Below are 7640 nucleotides of genomic sequence, written 5' to 3' on the forward strand. Positions count from 1 at the left end.
GCACATAGTCAATCTGATTTCTGTGTTGACCGTCTGGTGATGTCCATGTGTACAGTCATCTCGTGGGTTGTTGGAAAAGAATGTTTGCTATGACCATCGTATTCTCTTGACAAAATTCTACCAGCCTGTGCCCTGCCTCATTTCGTACTTCAAGGCCAAATTTGCCTGTTATTCTGGTTATCTTTTGGCTTCCTACTTTAGCATTCCAATCCCCCATGATGATAAGGACATCATTTTTGGAGTTAATTCTAGAAGGTGTTGTAGGCCTTCATAGAACTGGTCAACTTCAGCCTCTTCAGCACCAGTGGTTGTGATGTTGAATGGTTTTCCTTGGATTCAAACTGAGATCATTCTGTCATTTTGGAGATTGTATCCGAGTACTGCTTTTCCAACTCTTTTATTGACTATGAAGGCTACTCCATTTCTTCTGAGGGATTCTTGCCTGCAGTAGCATACCTGATGGTCATCTGAATTAAATTCACCCATTCCTGTCCATTTTAGTTCACTGATTCCTAAGATGTCGATGTTCAGTCTTGTCATCTCTTGTTTGACCACATCCAGCTTGCCTTGATTCATGGATCTTACATTCCAGGTTCCTATGGAGTATAGATCTTTGCAGCATCGGACTCTCCTTTCACCACCAGATACATCAGCAACTGAGTGTCCTTTCGGCTTTGACCCAGTTGCTTCATTCTTTCTGGCGCTACTAGTACTAGCCCTCTCTTCTTCCCCAGTAGCATATTGGACACCTTCCGACCTGAGGGGCTCATCTTCCGGCGTCATATCTTTTTGCCTTTTGGTACTATCCATGGGAGAAGGAAATGGCAACCCACTCCAGTATCTTTGCCATGAATGAGATATATTTTACCTAAAATCTATAAATGATTTTTCTCAAGATCAGCAGCCAGCCCCTAGGAAACTGCTGTCACCTGAACATGAACACTCCAGGCCCAAACTAGAGATGACATTAATGGTGACTTTGTATTAATGCGCAAACTGTTTTTTAACAGCCTCTGGAGTATTTTTCCCCAGTGCAAATGGCATCTTCAGAGGAGGAATTTCCTCAGGCGTGCAGCAGGGAAGGAAAAGGTTAGGTTACTCCTTTCCTGTTCTGATCCCAATAATCATCATCCCTTCCCCAGCTGATGCTATCTGTACTTTTTTGAAAACTGAATGTTAATTGTAAAGATTCATTTAAGGCTAGTTCTACATCTAATATGGACCACATTCAATTTAGAAAACCAGACTAATTTGGCCCAGCCTGCAGTCAGAGAACCACCCATGTTCTTGCCCCTGCAATTGGAATGGAGTTTCAGCATACTGAAAATGTAGGAGGACGATCAGGACTATTCGAAATACTGTTTCCTCCTACGGTGTCACCTTTTTATCCTAGAAAGGACCCTTGCACAATGTGATGTGGAGGCAATTGTGCCAGCTCTAGGTATTGCTTAAGCTACTTCTGATAGCAGTCGTGCAGTTCCTGGAAAAAAAATGCTAACTCTTGTAATTTTTTCACTAGTATAATGTTGTATATAATCGACATCTAGAACAAGTAGAACAACATCTAGTCTAATTAGGTTATAATGAGTTGTGTAAACACCTTGTGCAAAACAGTTTGCCAACTGGATTTGCACAAAGACAGAGACACAACCAGTAGAACATTAGCTAACAACTCCCATCATCACCAGACAGCATGACAACAGCGGTGTGACAATACAGTTTGAATGGAGTTCACAGTGAAAAAGGGGAAGAACTAAAACTACCTCTAGAGTACAAGTCTTCCAGCATCTGCCAAATAGCTTCCACTTAACCAAACAAGCAGAAGGACTCACCCATCATGCAAAGTTTTACATAGGTTCATTATAATGATTACCCCTTAACATCTGCTGAAAAAAATCAAGCCCCACCATTTTTGTAAGATCTACAGGGAAAAACAGCAATTCCGTCTGGCAGTCTGACCTTTTGAGGCTTGTTCTTGGGATGGTCAAGGTGCAGCAAATATATGTGGTCCTTAGCACCTGCCATCAACCATGCGTTCTTTTCATCTACAAGAAGTGACTGAAATGCTAGGTCATCTTCAGATTCCAACAGCAGGCAGGAGCTGTTTGATTTCAGTAGCTCTATATGATAGAACATGGAAACAGAGAAATCAAGCCATTATCCTCATATTTGAGAGGGACACCCTGTGAATTCATTTTGCTATGTTAAGATCTCTCACCCCCACAACCATTTAGACTAAGGGCAGATCACAGCTTCTAGATTATCCCAGTAGAAAGAAAGTGGAGTCAGAAAGACATAAAGTGCTAAACCTACCCTGGCAATTGCCTGTCAAGGGAGCTATCTGAAACTTTCTGCTTTGGACTGATTCTGTTCTTATAGATGACTTCCTCTCTACTGCTCTCAATCTCCTTCATTCTTTCCTAAAACTTGAGCCTCCAGTGGGTTTCCTTTATCATTATGTTATTACATTATATTCTCCTTGGTTATGTAATGAGCTACGAGAAGGTGGTATATATATTTTTTTCATTTCAGTGGGTAGTCCTGTTTTTCTCATTCTTTTTGCTTGGCCCTATTCAGATATCATGCTGAGTGCTTATATAGAGTGATACAAATCTTTTTCCTGCAGTTTCACAGCCCTTTGTCTAATTTTGGCCGTAGCCTTATGCACACTAAACACAACTGCACTAGATTGCACTAGAATGTGTGCCTTTCTAAGGAGGACATTACGTTCTTCCAATTCCATAAGCAGTTGTCAGCAGCCATAATGCCCAATTCAGTCCTTGGCAAAAACCCTTTTCTAAGATAATTGCTATCAAGAAATTCTTGTTGAAGCTAGCAGATTTATCATGAGATTTCTAGATTTATCCCTCAAAAGAGTAATATCCTGTCAGCAAAACCCTTCCCATACAGTAGACTTGGGTGATGAAGCAAAATACAGTCATTTTCCAAGAATATAGTATAAAACTCCCCAAAAGCTTCTGATCAGAGTCACTGCACTAAACTGGAGCCTGCTTTTTCACTTCTTGTTCCAGAGTTCCCTCCTGCTTCTGCAACTTGTTTCTTAAAGGGGTAATTAATGTTAACTGTCATAGTACAATACATAGTCAAAACAAAGAGAACACCTAATAGGTGTTTCACATGGGCTAAGAACTTGCTTGACTCTTTCCCTTCTGTTAGAAGCTCCCCTTCCTTTCCTGATACTGTTTTTTCATAAGGAGGAACTTTGTAAAGCCATTTTTCTATGATAATTGTTCTCAGAAAGTTCTGGAGGAGGTGGTACTGAGGAGGTGCATCAGATGCCACTGCCCACTTGTTCACAGGCTCTATGTCTGACAAACAAGCCCATGGTAAGAACGATGAGACAGAAGACAAGCAGTAATAGCAGCTGTAACAACAACAGTGGGAAGGTAGATCTGTGGAGGGAGGGTCTCTTCCCAAGGGCCTTCCAAAATCTGGAATTAATACAACTGCATGACTATTGAGTTTGTTTGCAACCCATCCAGGGAGCCATGTGACTAATGGGGTGGGCTAATAATCTAATAAATAATAATCATTACCATCATCATCACAGCAGGACATAAATGCAAGAGCATCCTCCCACTTGGGTTCCCAGATTTGGTGTACAGAGGCATACTGTTTCAATACTGGAGGGAAATATATGGCCATCATGATTGCTGGTCACTGATAGCCTTGTTTTCTATTAATTTCTTCAATCTCATTAAAAAGCTGTCCAAGTCAGTTGTTATCACTACTTCCTATGGTAGCAAATTCCATACATAAAGTATGTGGTGTGTAAAAAAATGAGATCCTTCTTATTCTTTTTGAGTCTCCCACTTTTTAACTATTGATAATTATTTCTGGTCCACTAAATAAAAACAGACACTACCAATAAATCCAACAGCCCAAGAAGTATGGAAAAGCCAGTGAAAACAGGCAGGCCCTTGATCTGAAAGGAAGGTGCCTGATGAAACTCTGATGGAAGTTCATTCTAGATATGCAAGACTGTCATCAACAGGGTTCCTTTACTTTAAGTCACCATCCTAACCATGTTTGGTGGTGGACAAGTGAGAAAGGCCTTTGCTGATGACCTCTAAGTGCAGGAAAGCTAGCACAAGAGAAGGCAGTCCCTCAAGTAACTTGAGCAGAGAGGGAGAACCATTTTCTCTATCTACAGCTCCATGCCAGGTACCACACAGAAAATTCATAGGTAGAACAAAGCAAACCTCTGTCCTTCAAAGCTGATAAGAAAATGTGTGTGTGAGTGCGTGAGTGGGTGTGGATGGGGAAGGAGCATCCAGTTTCTATACCTCTTTACACCCCTTCTGGCCATAAACTCACTATCTCACCATTCTCAGAGCTTTTTTTTTATTTCTTACGCCATTATCTGTGTCATTGTGCACATGCATTTTACTAATCTATTTGTCTAAACCCAGCCATTTCACAGACTTTCATCCACACCTTATTGAACACCTTTTGGTAAAACATGTTCAATTAAATGATGTGGTTGTGCAAACATAGCATCATTTTATTATAACAAAATTAAAGCGCCAATCCAGTAGGCATGGGAGGAAGGAGCACATGGAAATAAGAAAGGTGTGAAGTTTAGTATCAGAACAAGTGTGCAATAAATTAGATGGAACAGGACTGCTGGCATGGACAGGAATCCAGCTGCTGCTTTGTCAGGAAAAATAAATCATAAAATGCAAACACTTCCCACAGGCATCTAGTTCACCACAGTGGGAAGTGAATACTGGAACACATATGTTGTTAACAGATCCAGCACATCTATTTTGTGTTTTAACTGGGCAATCTGAGTAGAGAGAGAGGTAAAAGCAGAACTCTAAACAGGAACAATCAGTGGCCCATCAAGAGATGCAATGTCAACTTTGCAACTTCCATGGGCAGTTGTTGTAAGGAGCAGACTGGATGTCCCATGGGAATCAACTTGCCTCTTCAGCCTGGCCCACATCATAAATACACACACACACACACACACACACACACACACGAGTGAGGGTTCAGAAGTTTCTGACACAGCCTTCATTACTAGGTATACTTTCTTTCTGGATTCTTTCATTGCTGCTATTTTCATTGTGTGGTAAGGACAGAGCAAGAGCCATAGCACAGAAACCATGAGATGCAATAGACTCATCATCAGACATATGCTCTTAACCCATGGAAAGACAGAAACATAGAAACAGAGCGAGAAACAGAGCGAGTCAGAAGTCTCCCAGGCCATCTAGTCTGATCCCCAGCTCTAGCCGGCTCTGCTCACGACATGCCTACCATGGGCATGTCTAGCCTATCCTTGAATACACTCACCAATGGGGCCACAACCACCTCCCATGGAAGCCCATTCCACACCCTTGGGGTCCTAACTGTCAGGAAGTACTTCCTGGCATCCAAATTGAGCCTTGGTTTCCTGAACTTGGCTCCGTTGGAGAGTGTCTGCAGGGGAGAACAGGTCTCTACCCACCTCCGTGTGACACCTCCTCACATACCTATAAGTTGCCAACAGATCCCCTTGGAGTCTCCTCTTCTCCAGGCTGAAAAGACCCAGTTCCCTCAGTCTCACCTCACATGGCTTTCCCTGCAATCCAGCCACCATCCTTGTGGCTGCTGAAACGTGGCCACCAACATGACAGCAGCTGGATGGCAAGGAGAAAAGTGAGTGTGTGCACACATGTATGCATGCGCACGTGTGTGTGTGTTGGGGAGGGGGGCAGAGAGAGACAAAGAGAGGCTAGGTTCACATATCATGACAAACAAACTGTCTGCACAACAGACTATTTGACAGCTGCAGCAAGCCAAATTCAGCTTGCAATCACAGCTGTCAAAGAGAAGAACCTCATTCTTCTCGACAGATTCTTCTGGGATGCCACCTGGAGGACTGAGAGGGAAGAAGATGGTGAGAGGGAGGACAGTGACCACCATGAGCCTGATCATATGTTGGGCACTTAGAGGTAAAAAAACTATGAATTGTGGTAGCCAGGCAGTTTGTCATGAGATGTGAACCCGTCAGAATGAAAGTGATGGCTTTGTTTAGATCAATTTATATTAAAGTTGTGAAAGCAATCTTTTGATTAATACAAAACCCTTTTTCAAAGTCAACAAGACTCAAAATTAAGAAACAAAGAGAGGGAACATTCAATGTCACACTGCAGGTTCATTTTTTCCAGCCATAGCTAGTGTCATTCAGAACACTGAAATTGTGTTTCTCCCATTCTCCTACTATCTCTGTACATGGATTTCTGCACGTGTTTCCCATAGCCCTGGCACTCCCCACTGAAGATCCCAAAGAAAGGAACTGGCTTATTGTTCTGCTGTGCTATTGTTCTACCCCTTACTCTGTCAAGCACATCTTTCCTTTGCACTCCTTGTCTTGGGTTTTATCATTTCCTTTTGGCAGGCCCATCTGTTTCTCTTTCTTGCTCTCACCCATTTTTATTCTGTTCCCAGGATGGAGGGCCTCTCTGAGGACACTCCTAATGTAAACCTCCATCTTCTCTTATGCCCTTGAAATTGGCTTCGTATCTATGAGTCACATCCCCTGCCATTGTCTGTATTGCCACTTGGTCCTTCACAGTCTTGGAACTTCCTTTTAGTTCAGACCAAATATTCCAAGTTTTTATCATGTCTGGCACTAGTATGTATACAAGCTTGTGTACATGTGCATGCGCGCACACACACACACACACACACATTTCTAAGCAGGTCTCCTATTTTATTTCTGTCTGCTAAAGGCTCTCAACTGCTTCCTTTCCAGAAAGCCAGAAAAGGTTAGTTTCATTTTTGTAGGCTATTATCACTGCTGGCAAAATATCTGGAGAAAAATCCTCTGGAAAATTTTGGTCACTCTACAGGCAATATGAATCAGACTGACTTTTCTTTCTGTCTAGTGTCTGATTCAGCCATTCCACCCAAAATGTAACATCTGTGCCTCAAACCACTTTCAGTTCCTCTTAGTAAACTCTACCTAGAGCTACAGTGAGCAAAATAGCTTAGTTCTGTTTGTATGCTTCCAGAAATAGCTGGAACTTCCTTTGTATATAAAATCTACCAGTATGTCTTACATTTATCAGTTCTTCTTATCAGTCTTGTCTCTGTTAGGGTCAGTTGTCACTTTTTATTTTTCTTCTTTACAGACATAGCCATGAGAGAGCCTTGAATAGCCAACAATGAGCAGACAATCAGCAGCTGAACTTCTTTTTGTCACAGCATCCCTATGCCAGAAAAGGCTGAATGTATGGAATTACTGCAGGTTTTATGTTTGTTAAAAACAAATCTGACAAGAAAAAAGTGCCAGCCCTATACAATAGCTAGAGATTCACAAAAATTCCCTTAAGTGATTTTGCTAGTCTAATGAATGTTTCCTGAAGAGGGGAAATAGATGCAGTCTTTCCAAAGAGAGAAGGAAGGAATGTTATAAAGGTGTGAGGAGGGTATTGCTGTAAGGGGCAGGTATTGTCTTGCTCATATCCACCAAAAAATGGAAAATGGGAGGAGTTTTGAAGAGTCAGATGACTGTTCCCCCTTGGTTCCTGTTGCCCTGCGGGCAGAGCCATCTCTGTTCAGAAGGAGAATCCAGAGCAACTCTGCAGAGGATGCTAATCACTGTGTGGGGGCAAGATTAGCACCAA

This window comes from Varanus komodoensis, unplaced genomic scaffold (assembly GCF_004798865.1).
Source record: "Varanus komodoensis strain SLA01 unplaced genomic scaffold, ASM479886v1 scaffold6_2, whole genome shotgun sequence".
NCBI classification, from domain to species: domain Eukaryota; kingdom Metazoa; phylum Chordata; class Lepidosauria; order Squamata; family Varanidae; genus Varanus; species Varanus komodoensis.